Raw genomic sequence first — 22,301 nt, 5'->3', positions numbered from 1 at the left:
GTACACTGACAGACTAATGTAAGGGGTGGATCTGGATCATTCTGAACATCCAGAGCTTGAATTGTGGCTCCCACACACTCCGACGAGAGTTCCTCCGTACATTCTCTCATTACTGTCTCTGCATCTGTTGGCATTCTGGATAGTGAATCAGCATCCACATTCTCTTTACCTGGGCGATAGCGAATGGTGAAATCAAGTCATGCAGGTAGTCCTTCATTTCCTGAAACAGTGGCTTAGGAACTGAAGTGTACATGCGGACAACAGGCGTATTGTCAGTCAAGGAGATACCTAGTTGAAGACCCTCGATGCATCCAATATCGTCATCTGACTTTGAAAACGATTGACACTCTTCTCGCAGCAACTGTTTAACTTTGTTTTGCTGGTGCATAGGTAAGTGACTTACATCAACAGGTGGGTCCCACAATTCCTGTTACCTATGTCCGTGCTGGTGGCTTTTTTACCATCACTGATAATTGCAGTTGTTGCACAATGTGATGCTGCAGCTGGTAGTACAGACTTTATTGACTGCATTGTCCCAAGCTCAGTTTTCCCTGCAAGCCTGATATCATAGTCCATGATGTTCTGCACACTGATCTTAACCACTGGGTGACTTCCTTTTTTCAGAGTTAGTAGAGTTTCCATGGGTTCAAGGCCATCTGGACACTGTGGATTTACATGTGGTTCGAACAGGAGAACACCGTCTTGCTTCACATATGACACTTTAACTTGACACTGTATCTGCATAATTGTGTGTTTTGGTATATTTACAGAGTTTTTCATCGTTTTCACCAAGTATTCACTCGGATTCTCAGCAGTTACAAGTTTAATGAAGCTCTGTATCTTATTTTTCTTCATGCCAGGGAAGGCATACTTAACAATCTTCTGCAAATGTCCTTTACTCTCTTCACTGTTTTCATTAATTTCATTCTGCCTCATCACTTGTTCAATCACGCTGTAGCCAATGATTGGCTTGGATAACCTTTGATCTTTTAAAACAAGAACAGGAATGACTAACTCTTTTACACTGTCAACAGGGGAAGCCAATTTGAAGGTTATCTCTACCCATCCAACATAAGGCATATTGGTCCCGTTGGCTGCCACAAGCTGCAGGCTATCTGGGGCATCTGTTGCCTCAGAAATGTCTTTCAGTCTCACCTCAGGTATGTACTTGTTCCTCCATTGTTTGTCTACAATACATACTTGGGAACCTGTGTCCCATAATGCCTCAGTTTTGTGCCCTTGTAAGTAGCAGGTTACCAGACATTGTTTGCCGACGAGAGAAGTTACAGGTGAGTATTTGTTGACTTGACATGAAGCTGTTAAGATGTTATCAAGTGGAGGAAACTTAGAGTGTTGCTGTGAATTTTCCAAGTGTTGCCTTGAACATTGGTGGGACATTTTGGCTGTCTGGGTCAGTCCCTGTCCCGTGGAGGCAACCCGTTCCTGTTTAAAGGAGTTATATTTTGAAATCTTGCACCTCTGGTTCTGCAGCCTGCTGAAAAGTGCTCACTGCTACCACAACAGTAACAATGAGTAGATAGTTCCTCTGGTCCCCTTTGCTGGCAATGGAAGCACTGTCTTGTCCGTTGAGGACGTGGCTGTCGAAACTGCTGAGGGTACTGTGGTGTCGGTATTGTTGATGTAAATTGCTGGGGCGCTGTGTTCAGCTGTGGTGGGTAAAACTGTGGTGAGGCATATAGTGATGGTTGAGCCGCATACTGTGTTGAGCAGTGTTGGGGGTAACGAGTTACAAAGTAACGGATTACAGTAACGATATTACTTTTTTAGGTAACGAAATAAAGTAACGCATTACACTAAAAATATCGGTAACTACACTACTTTACTAAACTATAGGAACGCGCTTTCCTGCGTTACCCAAGCCATGTTTGCCTGCGTGTAAAGCTCTGATCTGTTTAAGTGGTACGTGCATGCCTGTGTGTGTGTGTGTGTGTGTGTGTGTGTGTGTGTGCTTGCACCGTTGTCATAGAGATCGATTTGAGTGACGTAGCTGCTGGTGCAAAGGGAAGCAGGAAATGAAATGCACTCTATGTGAAATGCAGTGAAATGCACTCTATGCCCAGGCAGCAAGTACTGGCCATCGGGACTACCGGGAGATTCCCAGTGGGCTGACGTGCCTTTTGGGCCGACATCTCATACTTTTTTCTTTTTCTGTTTTTTGTCGCAAGGAATGTGCAGAGAAATAGCGTGAAAAATAGACACAGGCCCTTCAAGCAGATGCTGTAAAATGTGTCAAAATTTTTTCTGCAGCAGCAGGACCTTCATCAGCTCCAGTGGCTGATGATGAAGATAGTGAGGAGGATCAGGACAGAGATGAGAAAGTGTAGAGCCTGCGGTAAGCAGAACTAACAGTTACTTCAAAACACTTAGGCTATGTCATGAGTGTAGGAACCCATTACCCAGTAATGCATTATTTCCACTTCTGCATAGTTGACGATTACCGTAATTTACTATAAATTTAATGAGACGCATTTGTAAACCATGTTTTCCGCCAAAATAAAAGCTTGATGCAGTTTCCGTCAAAATAAAAGATCATGTGCTTATATATCTTTCAAGTATAGAAATTAGTACAAAACTAATTGTGAAAGTTTCCTTTATTTTTCAGTGCATTTGTTTTACAATATATGTCTATTAGTGTGCTATTATTATTATGGCCAAAATGCCAGGGTCAATTTTTTGGTCCCAGTCCAGCCCTGATTATGTGTCTACCACCGCGGACATTTGTGGACAAGTAGTGAAGTTACTTTTCAAATGCAGTAACTAGTAAAGTAATCTCATTACAATTTACAGAAGTAACTAGTAACTAGTAACTAATTACTTTTTTTGAGTAACTACCCCAACACTGGTGTTGAGACTGGATGTTGCAAGAGTGCTGGTGAATCATCGTCATCGTCACTGGAGTCTTATTACTGACTGCAAAACACTGAGGGATAGGTGAGGGCTGTTGAATTGTTTCTTTAATTTGCATTATTTCCTCGCTTAACCTTTTCAGTTGTGACATCAGGTCAAACTTTGTCTGTTTCGTTTGGTGTTTTGGTTCATGAACAGGTTCATTTAACTGTGTGACATGAACAGCAGCACTACGTTCGGATTTCCTTTTGCTTTGTCTTTCAGACTCATGGGAACAAGCAACATTTAATCTCTCCAACAACACTTCATCTGAAATTGTGGGGTCAGACAGAAATGGCTGGAGGTCACTCTGAATACGGTCATTCTGTAAGCCAATCAGAACAGTATGAAGGAACATGTTTTGGACTAGAGCTGGGTCATATTTTAAGCCGGACTCATCTTCTTGTGAAGCAAACAGGATTTTCTGTCTTAGATCAAGAACACGAATGAGAAAGCTTTGTGGTGATTCTTTAGCACGCTGAGCCTCTGAAGTAAGCTGTTTGTATAGTTCTGTGGCATTTTTCTCTTGATAGTGAGAGCGGAGAATTCTTCTTAAAGTTGGAAGCGTGAGGTCTGCTTTTCCATCGAGATAACTACGTAACTGAAGCCCAGGTGTGATCGCTTGAATGACCGAATCCATAATGTCTTGCTCGAGGTAGCCCTTATTCAACCCACTCTCTATTTGACGTGCAAGACTAGAGAATGACAATTTATCCTTCTGACCTGGCTCACCAATGAGACCTGAAATTTTTAAGTCTTTAAGCCATATGGCTGGTGCGATTTGTCTCTATGATGCGTGTGGAGCATCCACCAGTGTATGATCAGTTGCTTCTTGTCGTGTTGTTGTACTCTGTGAGACAGCAGGGCTTAAGTACAAGGCAGACTCAGTCATACTTTCGAAATTTACAGTCATAAGTTGTCGAAATTGTCGTTGAGCTACCGTTATCTCTTTTTCAGGTGGTCTTAACGCTGTCCTCCGCTCAGTCCCATTTACATTAGTCATTATCACACTTTATGGACCACTGAACTCCGTGACGCACTTCCGTTTGGAAACAATACATATCACTTATTTCCGGTTATGTTTACTTTCAATGTACTGTGGTCAATGAGTTGTACAAACACCACCTAAAATGAGTGTCTGCGATAAGATTTAAAAATTTGGACATTTTTATTGACAGAAGAAGGGATTTTCTGATGTTTACTATGTGCAGAATTTTCCAAACTCATCGGAACATGAAGTTTTAATCCAAACCAAGCCAAACTGAGAAAGCTGCGGCTGTTAAAAATACGCATTATTTCACCACAGGGTGTCAGTGTTCGTCTACACTAGTGACCGCGACCCTGAAGTGTGTGAGAACAGATGAATAACATCAGTACAAACCAACATTTATTTATTTGGATTAAATATTTTAAACATTCTGAGTCATTTTTCAATGTCAATCTTTTTACTATTTACATGTTCATGCCCAAAATGCTTAATTAATATTCAAAGAAGTTGACTGTCATTCTCCTCTACGCTGTGTGCGTTACTGTTGAAGATTAATTAAATAGCCTAGCCAATTTAACATTGTTACAGGCACCTCGCGAGCATTCATTCATTCAACTATTTTAAAAAGACTGTAATAAAGCACCAATGCACACAAGCAATCCTTTTTATTAGTCAAATTCATTAAAAAATATAAACTAAACGGGTATAAGTAGGCTAAGAGAAAAACTCTGTTAATGAGAAGACATATAGGACTGCTGCAGGTTAGTGGATAAATATATTTAGCCTATTTATTATTCAGAATGAACAGTTAAGAAAATATATTTATAGGAACATTTCAGCAGGCTCAAGATAATTAATACAGAGATCATTATTCATTGTTTTAATCAATTGGCATCCATAAAACGTAGTGATAATCTGCATTCTCATGTATGTATGTGCGCTGAACGCTCTAACCGGAATCTCCCGATATGTAATAAGTAGAACGCGGAAGTAGTTGTGCAAGTAGCCCATTGCTCATTGATGCTGAGAAGCTCATGCCTCTAGTGATGCACCGATGTGAAAATTGTGGCCGATACCGATAACCGATATTAATATTGCTGTTATGGCCGATACCGATATTTACTGATGTCGATATATCTCTGTATAGAAAACACATTTTTATGATAATCAAATAAAAATCTATTTTCCAAAACACACATATATTGCATTGCATATAATGTGTGCTGGTCAACTTGTCTAAAATTAAGAAACCCCTAGAAAACAGTATAAAAAAAAACATAGGAACATTGTGTATAGGATAGGCTACTTAATTTATTATTCCAATATCCAAATACGATACTAAAAAATACCACAGGGAAAAGGGCTTCTATTTGTGACGTGCTGTCTTGCGTTTGAACATTGCACATTTTAAACAGGACACGCATTAGCTGAATAAATGTTAGCCAATACAAACATATTTATAGAAAACAGTTGACAATGAATAGACAGGAGTCCAATAATAGCATAACGAATCACTTATTCTAAAAATAATAACAAGTAGGCTATAAGACGAATCCGACATATGGGCTGTGTTAACAGTAAAACGTCCGTCATTTAACGAATTTTAAAAACACGGATGGATAATACAAAATGCTTTCTGACATTTTGACAAAAAAAAAAACAAGCAAGAACAAAATTTAAACTTAGCCCACCAATTTTTCATTTTACAATGATCTTCTCTCTCTGTGTGCGTGCGTCTGTGTTTGTGAGAGAGAGAGCTCGCGCAGCACTGATACAATGGTAGCCTACTTTTTAATCCATAGGCCTAAGTAACGAACGCGCTAGTTTTCATACAAAATAAATATGTAACATAATTAGGTAGGCTACTTTAGTTATTATTAACACAATAACGTAACACATGAAGGCTACATTTCTCAACACTGAGAATGAATAAATAAACGCCTGTTTCTCCACTCACGCTTATCAGTAATCCACAAATCACACGTGCTGTCACTTTTGAGAAAAATCAAATTCGAACGGGTATCAAATATCAAGCAATATATTCAAATATCTACGAGTCAAAAAACGATCAGTCAAAAATGAAGAGGAAAAAAACATATTTATGTCGCACTGGACTGCGCTAACAATGTTACGGACAGGACAGTTCTCCTTTATGGACGTGAGCGCTCTGAAAGCGGCACTAAAAGACTGCTTTAAAACTTTCACAGAGACCTCAAACAGAAAGCACAAAGCCTGTATTTAAATTTAATTTCGTTTTGTATTAATTGTATCTTAATTTTGATCAATGTTTCATCAACCAATTGCCTGGATTTAATAAATAAGTAAATATAGTAGAAAATATTTAATCAGGACACGGAGACGACGGTGCGTGAACCTGGAGCGCATCTCATAAATGAAACGAAACCTACCTGCCTCACAGACCTGAGACATATATAGAAAGCTTGAAATGTCTATTTTTAAACAGAATAATTCAAAACGAAAGAAAACAGACTGTTCTCTGCTTATGTCATCTGTATGAAATGTGTATTTCTCTCAGGTGCGTTCACTACTGCAAAGATCGCGAGTCAGCATCGTCAACTTCATCTTCAACTTCACACGTCAAATATCGGCCTGTTCACATCGGCCATATTTTGACATCGGAAGGATACCGATGTGTAAAAAAATTACCATATCGGCCGATATTATATCGGCGGCCGATATATCGTGCACCACTACATGCCTCCATCCTCCAGTTCTTCTAATTATTTTCTTAATAGATGATTACTGAGGAGATTTACTAAAGACAAGTATGTTGAATTTCCAATGTCCCCTGAGGAAATTTTTAAGAATTGACAGAGTTCTATGAGCTTTCCTCGTGTTAGTGTGCATAGTCGTTCACCTATTTCTTCTTGAAGGCTCTGGAGTGTATCCATCTCTATCTGCAGTGGCTGACAGTATGTGGAAAGTGGATGTTTACCTCACTGACTTGACTTAGGCTGCCTTTAGTAATCACTGTACTCCAAGCACATGCGCTGCTCAATCAGTTTTGTAACTATGACCACTTCACTCAGCTGCTTCACACTGCTGCTTTTCCAGTAGATAAGTATGAATGTTACAGGATGGGGCTCTGCTGGTCAAGAAGATGAACCACCCTATAAACATCCCAGCGGTGCCTCCAAAATTTGTAGTACTCCCTTTAGTAATAAATGAGAGTGAGAGAGACGAAAACTGTTACTTCAGTGGTCCTCTCTGTGTTGTTTGAGGATGCCACAGTCGTCATGGCAACTCTCAACTTCCAACTGCCACTCCGAATTCAGAAAATGCAATTGTCCAATGCAAACTCATTATAATAGTTTAAATAAAACATACATAAACTGTAAATAAATTGAAATAGACATATATAAATACAAAATAGCCTAATATATATATATAAACACAAACACTTTTGTGACCCAAATATACAGGGCGGTCACACTGGCAGTGAGAAATGACATGGCAGAGATACAGACTGTTCTAAATTCTGATGGGCTGGTGATGGCAAATCTATTAAAAATAGATTCAGTTAATTTGCCCACTCCTGATCTCCAAGTTCAGGATCCCTCTTACTATCATATCCAGATATTGTTTTTAATCCCCTTCAAACCTCCCTTGTATTTCTCTTTTGTAATTGCCCCTCCATCTTTCTCTTGTATCTGTCCTTTCCTTCTTTCACTTTCTTTTTAAGTTCCTTTTGCACCCTCCTCAGCTACTATCCTATCTGTCTCTGTGTGTGTGTGTGTGTGTGTGTGTGTGTGTGTGTGTGTGTGTGTGTGTGTGTGTGTGTGTGTGTGTGTGTGTGTGTGTGTAACCACTTCACATCAGTTAAAAATTTTAAATATATAGCATTTAAAATGTTGAAGATGTTATTTTCTGATAAATTGCATGACAGCAACTTCCCATTTGTTTAGCTTGCCTTGTCTCAATACAAAATTGATCTGCGTCAGATATAAATACATACAGTGGAAATAAATAGCCACTGTATGTGCTTAATGCAAACTAGGTCAACTACAGTTTATGTATCTTCTAGGCATCACAAAAGTATGTTCTTGTAAACGGCTCCCCCTGGTGGAAACGTTCTCCTGACTTGGCTTTACAGAAACTTCCTAACCGCTAATATGATCAACTAAAATGACCATGGTAACTACTGTAAAGTAAAGAAATTCCTAAACTCATACATATAATCTCATTAAGATCAACAGTCTATATGTCATTTCATCAATGTTTAATATATGTCAACAGTGATTAGTAAAAAAGAAGAAATGAGCCAAACTTGGTGTGAAGATTGGTGTGTTTACAATACATTTATATTATTTTACATTAGAGCAAATCAAACATTGCAAAAAAAAAAAAAAAAAAACAGAACTGGCAGCTGAAATTTATTTATAAAGCCAATGAAATCAGGTGTTAACAAAGCTATATCTATTGTTGTTGTTGTTTTCGATTGTTTTCTCCCTCAGATCAGATTTCGAGCAGTTTTTAATCATCATTTGGAATGTGGCACATTTTCGTGTGAATTATATGACATTCATTAGTGGTGAATAGAAGCCTATAACTACTTTTGTAATTAGCAGGGCAGATTTCATAACCTGAAAAATGTTTCAACAGTAAGTCCTAAAGATTGAAATTTAAAACCAAATCAGTTTTGTGTACAGTGTGAACAAAGCCCAAAAATCTCCTAATGGCACATACAATAAAACATTTAAAATATATACATTAAATATATCACACATACACCTTAAATTCAGAACATTTTTTTTGTTAAAACACACAAATACACCCAAAATTCACACATACACATAAAATTGCTAGTACGGCAGTATTAGCTTTTTTTAAAGTGCGAAAACATTTTCCCCCATTTTGTGTCCCCCCCACTTCTCAAACCAAAGTTACACCCTTGCTACTGTTTAATAGTAGCCTATGCTATTCACCAACTAAACATATCCTATTCAATGCGTTCACAGTCTCTTTCACGGCCATCATTTGTAGTAGCCTATTCACAAACTGTTTGCTCAAGCATAGCGTTTTCTCTGAGTTCACTGTGTAGCCTTCTCCCTCAACCATGTAGTTCAATTTTCATGCACAAATAAAAATGCCACTGAACTTTTGCTGTATAATTGTAACAATGAGCACTCAAACACACCAAACCAACAATTACTAAAAACACACACAAAAACAGATTTTTCACGGGCACTTTGCACAAGTTCATTGAAATGAATTAGTCTCAAAACAATCATCTTTTGGTTATTACCTTTGATGGCCCATCAGGACAATTCATAATCAGTGGATCTGTAGCTTTCGTTGCTTTCTGGTTTCTTATTTTTCCATAAAAAGAAAGCCTTCCTGTGAAAGCTTATGTTTAATGCACGCAGACTGTCCAGAAATGCTGGGTTTGAGTTTAATAACGGCCTCAGAGTGAATAAAATTAATATCTGAACACCCTTTAGAAATGGAAAGAAAAACAGAAACATTGCTGATTTCATTTATAATCCATTATAAGATTTTGTGCATTTTTGTGCAATGTGCATTAACACACCTGTGTTGTGTTTAAGAGACAGAAAACCACACTCAGAATAAGTTTGACATTTTTGTCATGGGTGATGATCAAAATGTAGCCGGTGACCCAGGACAGGCCGAGCATCACTGCCAGAGAGAAACTACTCAAAATCTTCTTCTTTAGAGGAGTTTTCCGTGAACTAAACAGCAACAGTGTTATTGGTTAAATATATTCTCATAAATGCCTTTTGGTTGATAACTGATAGAGCTTTTCTGGTCCCAAAATAAACATACCTGTTTAAGTTAGGGTTGGTCCTGCAGATGTTGTGAGAGAAGTGCACCAGTATTGCCATGTTTGAGAGCAGCATGAGCATTAATGGGAGCAAGAATCCCCAAAACATGGGTTTCCACATACTGAACTTCTGTTTGTGGTCCAGTGAAGCCAGCCAGCAACTGCATCAAAGAAGAGTGACAACTGAACTACTAAAATCCAGAGAGAACAATGTAAAAACACACAAATAAAGTAAAAAAAGATATTTTACATTTAACGGGTTGGTTCACCCAAAAATGAAAATTCTGTCATTTACTCAACCTCATATCGTTCCAAACCCATAAGACTTTAGTTCATCTTCGAAACACAAATGATGATATTTTACTGAAATCTGGGAGCTTTCTGTCCCTCCGTTGACAGTAATGCTCTACCACTTTTACACTTCAAAAAGTTCATAAAGAGATCATGAAACTAATCCACATGAATTGAGCAGTTCAGTCCAAATTTCCTGAAATGACTCGATCACTTTATAAGATTAACATATTGAATTTAAGCTTTTATTCACATATAAACATTCATCAAAGTACACATCAGTTATGGTATATGGAAGCAAGCATGCTTGCACATGCACACAGCACGTTTGAGCTTCAGCAAGAACCAATGAGGTTCATTCTCATGTTACGCAGCATGTTTGAGCTTCAGCAAGCACCAATGAGGTTCATTCTCGTGTTACACAGCACGTTTAAGCTTCAGCAAGAACCAGTGAGGTTCATTCTCGTGTTACACAGCACGTTTGAGCTTCAGCAAGCACCAATGAGGTTCATTCACGCACATAGGGTGAGGTCTGTCGCTGTGTGCAGTTCCTGCATCAACCTGGGTCAGAACTACTCTCGTGCAACTCTTTGAGTGCCTTGGCCTGATACACTAGCAGGAGGGCTATGGTGTGCAGGGCAGAGGCAGAGACGCCTGTCCATCATTGCTGTAAGCCTTGGCCATAATCATGGACGAAAACTTACAGGCCTTGAATGGGAAATGCGTATTACCCCGCCAGATGGCAGCATTTTAAAGCCATAGCTGCATCGCAACGGCACACTCCACTGGGGGGAGACCCATGTACCCCTTGCCCACCCAACCATCGAGGGTGTGGAGGAAAGGCACTGGAGTGGGAAGCTGCTGTTCAGCATGCCCCACCCCAAGATACCAATCATCCAGTCTTGAGCGTTTGCGACACAGTGGAGGATTTCACTCGAGCCTGACGCTCTCAGCGACGCAAGCAAGGATGCTTGAGCTTCTGTTTATGTTCGCTGAACAATGTTCATATGTGAATAAAAGCCTAAATTCAATCTGTTCATCATATATAGTGATTAAATTTGCTCAAAGTGTCAAAGTGGTTGTTGCGTAGACTGTCAATGGAGGGACATAAATATCTTAGATTTCATTCAAATTATCTTTGGGTTTTGAAAATGAATGAAAGTCTTACGGGTTTGGTACGATGTGAGGGTGAGTAAATGATGACAGAATTTTCCTTTTTGGGTGAACTATCCTAAGGGCTGGTTTCGCAGGCAGGGCTTAGATTGAGCCAGGGTTAGGTCTTAAATCTTAAAAAAAATTAATGGTGCCATAAAAAAACATTAGTGTGCATCTTTAGACAAAACAATGGCACTGACATGCACAGCTCAAACATGCATTTTAGTCTGGGACTAGGCGTAAGCCTTGTTTGTGAGTCTGGGCATAAAAGTAATAAAGTTGAGTTTTAAAAAAATGGAAATATTTGATACTTACAACTCTTCTTGTCGATAACCTAAAGGATCTTTCACACTGTAGGTGGAACCCAATGAGATACCAACAATAACAGCAGGTAGAACTAAACAGAAAAAGATGTATTGACATTTAATGACATTATATATTGGATGTATTATTTCATATTTAGGGTTTAGTTTTATGTTTGATTTTGCAGTTAATACCCAGGATGCAGGGGTGGGTGAAATAAGAAAAAATGATTTACCAATATTCATAAAAATGTTAGTTGATAACAATATACACAAGTATACACCTACCTTTCTTTCTTTCATTTTTGGAAAAGTGATTAAAAATGCTGAAAAACGTTTTAATTAAAATACAGTCATGTAAACTCCAGTAAAGCTACTTGATCAATATAACTAAACAATCATTTGAAATACAGTTTTATAATATCTTCTCACTGAGTCAATAGTGTTTTTTTTCCCAATACAAGCAAGACTTCTTATTCATATTTAGTTTAAGCAAGATGAGTGATTTCTGAAGCCTCTTCAACTTTGTAATCTTCAAAAACATACTGAAAACCTTTTGCCGACTATATATAGGCCTATGTTAATACTTGACATGCTCGAAACGCATGGTTACTCCATTATCAAAATGATAATGCTTAAAGGAGTAGTTCACTTTAAAGGCACACTGTGAAGGAATTGTGTTTTTGTCAAACAGCGACCCCTAGAGTCGCTATGGAATACTTGCACTGTCGTAAATACCCCTCCACCCCCCACCTCCCACCCTGTACACCGGTACCTGCATCGGGCATGGAATAGGCACAGATAGACTCCGAAGACATGATTATTGCAATTTATCATAATAGTTTGCAAATTGTACTCGTTTACACTATTTACAACCTCTACGTTAGGCTTATTTATGTCCTGATAATTATGTGAGATATTAAAAACTGTTCTCATGATAATCGCAAGAATCAACGTCAACAGCGTCGTCTGATATCCCTCAGGACTACGTGATAAATACACCTCACAACACCTGAGTTCAGCTGGCAAACTAGTTCGTGAGGCAAGCTAGGCAATAAAACATAACGCAAAAAACACGTAAGAGAAATGAGTGTTTTTTTAGCAAGTCTGTTAACAGCTCTGATAATCGAAAGCTAGCTAGACATGTGGAAATTACTGGACTGGTCAAATTATCAGCAATAAATGAATGAACAGCATATAAAAAAACATACTACAAGCAAGCGCAACAACATACAACATAGAATGCAAACAAGTTTACAAATAAGAGATTTATTTACTGGTCACTTCATGCGTTTTCTCAGATCGGATAGCTATCTGATTTATCAAAACGATTCCATTTACACCTGGTCACATAAATGTGTTTTTGCGAAACGGATTTAAATCCGATCTTCAATTCCCGCGCTGTATGCAGATTTAATGGAGTGCACGTCACCGAAAGCAACAGATATGAACAGCATTTTATTGATCATCAGCTAAAATTTCAAAATCAAAGACCGCAATAAGAGAGAGCGGCAACAGCCCTGGTAAGATCACTTCATTTCTTTACTTTTAATGATGATGATTGTGTGTTAAGCGTCTGCGACTTACTTTCACTTTGATTTGCGATAGTTTGCACGTTCTCTTGATGAATAGCCTATGCTCAATTGCTCATCTGCGGTGATGCGTGTTCCAGTAGCGTCGTCATATCTGTCTATAACATATAGCCTATAACACGCTCTCACACGTTTTTATTTTTAGCATTTTTGAGAGAAGTACAATTTATATATGTGGTTTCAACAACCAGATGCATTTACACTTGTCCAGTTTCGTCTGGAATGCGTCTCAGACCTCCTCCTGAAGTGGTTTGAGTGATCGGATCCAAATCCGTCTTGAATGCGTTTCACAGTGTGCCTTTAAAAGAAAAATTACCCCATGATTTACTCACCCTGACGCTTCCAAGCTTTATAATGGCAGTGGATTGCAAGTGCATCCATCCATCATAAAAGTGCTCCACATGGCTCTGGGGGGGTTATAAAGGCCTAATGAAGAAAAACTATGACTTTGTGTAAGAACAATATTCAAATTTAACATGTTACAAATTAAAATTCTAGCCTCTAGCCAAAAGCAGTCTAATTGCGTCTAAAGCGCAACTTACGACGACAGAAGTAGCATGGCGTAGCGTAAATATCAGCAAAATCAGATACACCTAGGATGGCTTGAGGGTGAGTAAATAATGGTGTAATTTTCATTTTAAAGTGAACTACTCCTTTAATAATAACTGAGGTACTTCCCTCACCGTTATCACTTCTTCATGCTGGTAAGAAAACGTCACAGTGAGGGTCAATTCCACACAATCATACACTACTTTAGATGATTTTTTAAATGAAAATCCTGACCTTGGAAGTTGGTCTTCTCTGCACGGCTGCGCAATGGGTCCCATTCATGAAACACGAGCAGAACGAATTTTTGTGTAAATCGTGTGTAAAGTGGTTCTGGCGTAAATTTTCGGATTCATTAAAATGTTCGTATTTTCCAAATGTTAGTTGGTACGAAAGAAATCTACACCTGCTCCCAGCCACGCGTAAATAGTGCGTTTAACATCCGAACATTTTGCTCATTTGGGCTGCATTTTAATTCACCTTAATCGGGTACATATTTACACAGCAAAAATATTTTATTTGTTATATAACATATTATATTATATTATATTTTTGAAAAAAAATGATATATAGTAATTACATACGGTTTTTCTTTTTACTTCTGGGACTGTTCGATTAACAGATGAAACTCCATTAACTGCATCTGTAATATGCTGCCAAGCTTCCTTTTAGGACCTGATATGCCACTATGTATGCTTGAAAATAAAATGTGGCGTTTTGAATGAACTTCTGATAATAAAACTTCAATTTCTGCATCTGGGAAATTTCTCTTTTTCATTCGATTTTGAGAAGACATGTTGAAAAGCACATGATTTCAAACCATCCTTCGTTTGGTGTCATAATATGATGCCCATATATAGTTGTCAGTCGGATTTAATGGGCGGGATTTATGGTAATTGAGAATGAGCGTGCACGCGCGTCCTATTTACGACTGATTGGAATTCATTAACACACACACACACATTTCACTATCACATCTGACGTTTACGAAGTATTTGTGAATCAGGAGAAGAGTTTTCGGGAAGGTCTCTTTACGCGCAAATCACTCACATATTTACTCGTATATTTACAAATGTTTCATGAATGAGACCCAATGTGTGCATTCTATTAGTGCCACAGTTCACTCCGTCTTGCCCAGAAAAAGCACACAAGTTGTGAGAAATCAAGATTAACAAAAACACAACATGAAATGCCTAGAAATTTCCCTAAAAAAAAAGTATCTGTGTGCTATTTTAACCAAGTTAAATATCTCTGGGAAGTCTCAAACTCACACGTCGCCCAGTAGTGCACAGAAGACCAACAGCTAAGGTCAGAATTTTTCTGCAAGTTTCTGGTTGTTTTTTTTGTTTGTTTTTTCAAACCCTATAGTATACTCCCAGAACACTTGGGATATATGGCATGAGTCGCATGGGATCATTCTGTGATGCTTTTGCATATTTTTTAAAAAGCTTGATGCTGGTTGCTATTCACTGCCATTGTATGGACGAGCACGAGCAGGACATTTTGTTTTTAATTCTCCTTTTGTGGTCACAAAAAGAATGAAGGGCATACGGCATTGGAACAACACCAGGGTGAGTAAATTATGAGAAATTTTGAGTAAATGATTGAGGAAAACTCGACAGAAAGCAAAGCTTTCTTGACATTTAAAAAAAAGGATTTAGTTTGCTGTGGCGCTAATGATTCAGCAGCAGAAAAGTGGCACAGGTAACACTGGCATAACGGCACTAAAATATTTGAATATTTATACCAGTTGATGCATTTACGCATATATCGTTTTAACCCATGCTGAAAACCAAGACGTTAGTCACAAACTACACAATACATTAGTGTTTTGTTCAATGTCCCCTACCCCATCCAATAGCCAGGGAGACCTTTGGAAACCATGGAGGTGTTCCAGACACTCCGTTTTTGAAGAGGAGGAACACATTAATGCCGTACAGAGTGTTCCAAGTGAACGTGGCCAACAGGAAGTACTGAAGCAGAGCTGTAAATGCTGTACAGGGACCCTCGTCTGGGTACTTGTGATGGTCTGACTCAGGAACTATGTTCTGACCAGACAACTTTGCCACTCTCAGATGTTGGACAGGGTTTTTTATGCCGAAGATGAAGAGAAGGTAGAAAACCGTCATGCTCATGCAGATGTTCACCATTAGCAGAGTAGGATTGCCTCCTCTTGACTTCCTGTGGCAAAGTGCATGAATATAAGTTATAAAAGTTTCACCACTCAAATAGCTGTGGCTATGCTTAACAGTGTAAATTATAAGCCTTTACCTGGTTATGATTTGGTACCCAGCTGTGACAGACAGACCCAGTACAGACAGAGCGCAGCCGGTGATGCTCATCCAATGCAAGGCTTCAGAATACTGATAGTTGATATCAAATGTCTGCAGAAAATTACACTAAAATTCAAGTTCCAATGGACTTTAATTCACAGCATCATAGACTTTACACTCTTAAAAATAAAGGTTCTTTATTGGCATCTTTGGTTCGTTTGCATTCCATGGAACATTTCCATTGCACAGAAGGTTTATAGTGGAGAACGGTTCTTCTGATTATTAAAAATGTTCTTTACACTAAGAAAAAAATGGTTCTTTTAAGAATTGTTCAGTTAAGGTTATTTGGTGAAGCAAATATGTATCTTCTATGGCATTGCTCTGAAAACCACCTTTATTTTTTAGAGTGTACTGACCCATTTAAGTCAAATATCAATGATATTTACATCCTTTTACAAATATATCTTACCATCAGAATGGCAAAGTTTGCATTTTTAAATTTTTTCGGTTGACAGCTGCATCCTACATGACCTGAGGGGTTCTTTGTTTTGGAGCAGCCTTCTGGGCTCCAGTCATTTTTAGTGTAACTCCAAAACACACATGCAAAGTCGTTGAGGGATAGTGTGGAATCGACCTGAAAGTTCAACAGTGTATTAATTCATGAACACCATACCTGTGCCGACCTCCGTCAATGTCACACTAAGAAAAAAAAAAATTGTTTAGAACTATATACTGAAAGGTTCTTTAAGGGAACCAAACCCCCCTTTTGGAACCTTTATTTTTAAGAGTTTCATTATTAATAAGCTACAGCAAGGTACAAACCACAAAAGCGGCCCAGTGGGAAGTGTGATGTTGGACTCACCGATGGTGTGATTGCAAACTCAATGTGGTCAAATTCAAGATTTTCTTGAAGGTTAGCAGATATTACTCTTCTCTTGGTATCCAGAGAAGACTGAAAGCTTTTTGACTGAAAGAATTGATCACTATCATAGAGGACAAACCCAACTTTATTAAAATCTACAGAAAGAGTGAAAAAAGTTACTATAGTTAAAATATCACTTTCAACCGATAATTTCATGTGGAATAATCACAAAATAAAACAAGGGGGAAAGTAGACCTTCACTGAAATTGACTTTCATTTGAAGGTCAATGTTATCTTTGGAAATCTCAGCCTTTGTCGTATCCAGTTTTATTCTGTCAAGTAAAAAAGTATCACTTTGCCCTGAAGAAATGAAGAGAAACATGACTGTTAGGAGCACTCTAACATGCCAAACCCTTACAAAAAATTTTTTTTTAAAAAAGTATAATTCAATTTTATTCACGTATATTTTTACTTAATGTATAAGTATAATAATATCAATATACTAGTAGTATACTTGAGTGTACTATTTCAAAACTACTTGGGTCTAAATTGCCCCACTTTTTTAGTGCATAAGTGAACTTGTAGGTATACTGATAGTTCCCTTTTTGACGTTGTGTCGAAATACAGATATTAGGGGTCACTCTTGGGAGCCCCAATCACCTCTGATGTATTCAGAAAAGGTCAATGAAAATGGCATGTGGAACCAGAGCAAACATCAGCGGCCTCTCTCAGTGTTTGCAGAGATAAGTGTAGGGAGTTCACATCAGTGGTGTTCTGAAAGAGGCAATTTCCTTAATAAAAGAGTGAATTCCTCTAAAAGAGCTGCACGGCAGATCGCCTCTTTTAAAATATGCCGTTCCGTCCGTGTCCTTCTGGGTGCAGACGATTTCTCTCTCTCTCGGACGGCCACGAGTGATGTTTTTACTGTATGGGCCACGCTCATGATGCAGGGTTTGTATGGGAGCTTAAAATCCTTGAAAATGCTTGAATTTTGATGTTGTGTTTTCAAGGTTTGAAAAGTGCTTAAATTTTGGATAAAATGCTTGAAAATGTAACTGTATTTCTTTCACAACAAATACCTATCTGACTGAAGTTTGTTGATTAAATGGAGAAATAAAATGTAGCCCTTCAGATACAGAGCGATTTGCGCTACGCTGGCCAGAGCAAAAGCAGGCGGAGTTTTCATTTTGATTTCCGCGCTTGTTTGGATGCCCCGTTTTTTTTTTGGCTGTGCGGGTATTCGTCACAGAGTGCAGCGGCAAAAGTTGAACTATTTTTAACTTTGACCGCGGCGTGCGCGTGAGCTCACCAATTCTGCACTCCCCTTTGGTAGACGCAGCAACAAAACGTCCTCGCACGGCGCAAGCCATTGAAATAAATGGGTTTCATAACACAGCACATTCCGTGTTCTGTCTGAAAGGGCCATTAGTGACAGAGTACTTGGTGTGATAATGTAATGTTTGTAATGCATGTCCGTTATGGCACGTTCGTTTGTGGAATATGCAGTGAACATAGCCAAAGTTACAGCACAGGAACTGTAACGTTAACTACCCGCAATTTAAAACCTGCAAACGTTAACCCAGTGCATAACAACAATCGTTGATTGCTGAACAGAAATCGGGCCAGATGGAGTGTCATACAAGTAGCCTACTGTAAGGTTGAGGATGGCCTTATGCAATATTTACACTGCTCTATTCCAGTAGATAAATTTATATGTCTTGGCAATTACTTTTTTTTTTAATATAGGCTATTTATCAGGCAGGTGCCTGTGCACTGTCAGTGTCTTCTGGGTTAAAATGGAATTACAGGTTGTTGTCCGCACTGTCTCAGATTTTGTTCAAACCTTGTCTATATCAAGAATGTGTCCCAAAACCAAGGCCTGTAAAATATTTCTGTTCAGATCCTATGTCCTCATATTTTCAGCCCTTGAAATTACTTCAGTTTTACAGCCTGAAAATCACATTATCTGGGAACAATATTTGGACATTAATATAATGAAAAGTATTATTCATAGGCATTATTTACTTAGTGATACATTTTGAAAAATAAAATTTGTGATTTGCTTAAATATCTGATCTTTCTGCTATTACGAAACCAAATTTTGGCTGTTTATAGCATTATCTCATTTAATGTGATAAAAACACGAAATAATAATTTTGACTATGTATTTGTATGTAATTTACGGTGGTGTAAGGTGCTGGAATTTTTTTTTAAATAGACCTTGAAAATGCTTGAAAAGTGCTTGAATTTAACCTTGGAAAAGGGGTACGAACCCTGATGATGAAATGGCGTTCATGGATAGGTCATACACTCACTACTAGAGCATGCCCATAGGAACGTTGCAGTCGCAACTCTCATACTTCTTCAAGAGGCATAGAGTCTCCTCAGCTGCTTTCTCTCCTGTCCTTCTACCTCTGGGTACGAGGCTTTGGCGGCAGGTGCTCAGGACGATCTGGAGGTTACAATAGGAGAGCTTCTGCCGGGATAATGCGGGTTCCCTGTTCCTCAGCACACTCTTGTCCCCCAGTCGAGTTTCTGGATGAGTTAGGCTGCTCATCCACGGATGAACTTAATTTCTTAATCTGGGCTCATGAGGAAGATGAGTTATCAATCACAGCATCAGAGGGCGGGCTTATGCCTTCTGAGTTGAATGACTCGTCTGAACTTCCATCTTCGGGTGTCATAGTTCAGTCTGTGGCTGACATCGAGTTGGCAGTCATGACTTCCTGGGCCTCCGCAAGCATCAGACTTGGGGCGAGCCTCACTCCCATGGAAGGGGAGGGACATTTACATGGTCAGAAAAATAACAATTTTCTCTTTCCCTGGGTCACACACACACAATGTTCATGGCCCTTGTTTTTTTTACGATGGCCAGACATCAAATACTCGCACCAGAACCTTGGTGGATACGTACCACGTATCCTGGTTCTCTCCTAGTGGAGAGAAAACACTTGGCCTCCCCGCAATTTGTTGCAAGAGAGAAAGGTAAGTGTGAGAGAATCAACGAGGCAGTCCCCTCGACAGCGGATCCTGTGAGTGCCATGAGTGCCAAGGGATGCAAAAGCTCCCAACGTGGAAACCACTGCTCCCCCTCGCTACCCACCTCACATGAAATGCGGCTCCATTGGTATCGCTAGTACAGAGTCTGGACGCATTGTCTAGCGCTTTCTAGCCCGTCATGCTGGCTCATAAGAACAGTCCGGTTCGGTGTTCTTTTCTTCAGGCGCCCACACAGATACAGTGGTGTTCTTTCTACCTCTGTACGATGCGAGAACGCTGCTGTCATTCGGGTGGAGATCGCTGTCCTCTTAGCGAAGGACATGATAGAGTTTGTCCCACCAGCCGAGAAGAAGGGTTTTACAGCCCTTACTTCATCGAACCTAAGAAAGGGGGTGGGTTGAGACCAATCTTAGCTCTGCGAGTTCTGAATTACACCATGTACAAGCTCCCATTCATGATGCTCACACAGAAAGACATGCTCTCATGTTTCAGACTTCAAGATTGGTTTGCGACGATAGACCTGAAGGACATGTACTTGTCTCAATGTCTCTATCCTTGCTTGGCACAGACCATTTCTACAGTTCACCCTAGAGGGAGGGGCATACCAGTACAAAGTCTTCCCTTTCGGGTTGTCCCTGGCTCCTCGCATCTTCACGAAGTCGCAGAGGCTGCCCCTGCACCGTTAAGGTAAGTTAACCCTTACCATGGTATCTAATCCTAGCCCACTCATGAGGGTTGTTGTTTGCGCACAGGGACTAGATCCTCAAGCACCTACCCGACTGGGACTTTGGGTAAACTGGGAAAAGAGCAAGCTCTCCCCGGTGCAGAGCATCTCTTTTCTCTGTGTGAAGTTGGACTCAATCCCCATGACAGGACGTCTTTCACAAAACCTGTTCAAGCACAAAACAGCGGTACCACTGAAATATTTTCAGAGGCTCCTGGGGCAAATGGCATCCTTGGCAGCAGTCATAAGAGACTTCTTATGAAAACATAAACATTTCTAAAATATTCAACATTTTTGACCCGCAGTGTACATAAATAAAAACACTGCATCATGACTCTTCCTCTTTTGCTGCATTCACACCAGGTCAAGTCGACAACATGTGACCTTCTACTCAGATCTGTTCATGTCCTTAGATTTGTAATTATGCATCTCTATGGTAACACTATTAATGGCAAAACTCATCTGCAGTGGCCTGGTGGTACAATTTGGAGCCTTGTAGAACTGCAAATGCAAGTTCTACAAGTTCATGAACACTTTTTACAAGTCGGAATCTTGTCATTTTGACATGCCGTGAATGCACTTTTTTTCTTTAGAGTTCTGTTGTATATTTAAGCTTCAAACTTGCCTTTAAAAGAGGTTAATTGCACTTGTCGGATTGGAGTTTCCTCCTTCAGTGACAGCACTGCCATGTTCGGTTGCACCAGCAATGGATTTGACTTCTCACGCAAAGAGAGTTTCTGTAGAGTCTGTGTTAGTCTAAACAAACACAATTAAAAAGTCAGACAGCAGGTCAAAAAGAAAGTGCTTATGAATTTGGTTGAGATTGTTCTGTATGTCAGTGTCAGTGCATTGAGTGTGAATTGTTTTGTTACTCATTTATTGCAGTTTGGTTGACGGAAAAGTACATCCCATGACTTGCGTTCAGGAGCTGACTGACTGTGGCGACTGCTGACACTGCAATATCCTGAACAATGAACACAAAGAGTTTCTTAAAACAACTCTGGTTTGTATAAGCATTGATGAGCCAAAACATTATGACTGGTCACAGGTGGAGCAAATATCGCTGATCATATTAAGGTCTGGGTAGATTAGATGGTAAGCAAACAATAACAATTCTTGTAATCAACATGTTGGATACATGAGAAATGGGCAGGAATAAAGATCTGATCGAATTTGATAAGGTCCTAATTGTTATGGCAAGGCAACTGGGTCCAAGTATCTCTGAAATGGCAAAGCTTGTGGATTGCTCACGGTCAGCAGTGGTGAGAATTTACCAACAGTGGTCCGAGATGTGATAAACCACAAACCGACAACAGGGTGTTGGGCACTCAAGGCTGGCTACAACACACAGTGCATCACACTCGCTGCGTAGATCAGACCAGAGTGTCTATGTCAGAGTGTCAGAGTGCCAGAGTGCCCTGTCCACCATCGAAAGAGTCTACAATGGGCACTTGAGCGTCGAAACTGGATCTTGGAGCAGTGGAAGAAGGTCAGCTGGTCCAATGAGTCCCTTTTTTTTTTTTTACATAATAAAATTATAATGTAAAAAATTACAGGTAATGACACCAGGATGCACTGTGAGACAACGACAAGCTGGTGGAGGGAGTGTGATTCTCTGGAAAATGTTCTGCTGGGAAACCCTGGATTTGGCTTTTCATGTTTAATACGTGCCACCTACCGAAACACTGTTGCAGACCAAGTCCACCCCTTCATGACAGTGGAGTTCCCTGGTGGAAGTTGCCTCTTTCAGCAGGATAATACACTCTGCCACAATGCACGCATTGTTCAGGAATGGTTTGAGGAACATGATGAAGAGTTCAAGGTGTTACCCTGGCCTCCAAAATCCTCAGATCTCAAT

At 39.5% G+C, this 22,301-nt stretch overlaps 1 long non-coding RNA gene across 2 annotated transcripts in view; it reads right to left on the bottom strand.

The window, feature by feature from the left end:
- The window catches only part of LOC311084427, a 92,706-nt gene extending 71,296 nt beyond the window's left edge, over window positions 1–21,410 (bottom strand). Inside the window, exons 1-3 of one of the 2 annotated variants that reach the window (XR_014606524.1) lie at window positions 21,316–21,410; window positions 21,069–21,199; window positions 16,975–17,079 (exon numbers count right to left, since the gene is read on the bottom strand). This is a non-coding gene — a long non-coding RNA (uncharacterized lncRNA). Of the gene's footprint in view, window positions 1–16,974; window positions 17,080–21,068; window positions 21,200–21,315 lie in introns of those variants that run through there. The other variant, XR_014606523.1, reaches the window with a different exon arrangement.
- Between the last annotated feature and the right edge of the window lie 891 nt (window positions 21,411–22,301).

This window comes from Abramis brama, assembly GCF_963993115.1.
Source record: "Abramis brama genome assembly, chromosome: 6".
In the NCBI taxonomy this organism is placed as follows: domain Eukaryota; kingdom Metazoa; phylum Chordata; class Actinopteri; order Cypriniformes; family Leuciscidae; genus Abramis; species Abramis brama.
This window is presented reverse-complemented; position numbering and strand designations above follow the sequence as displayed.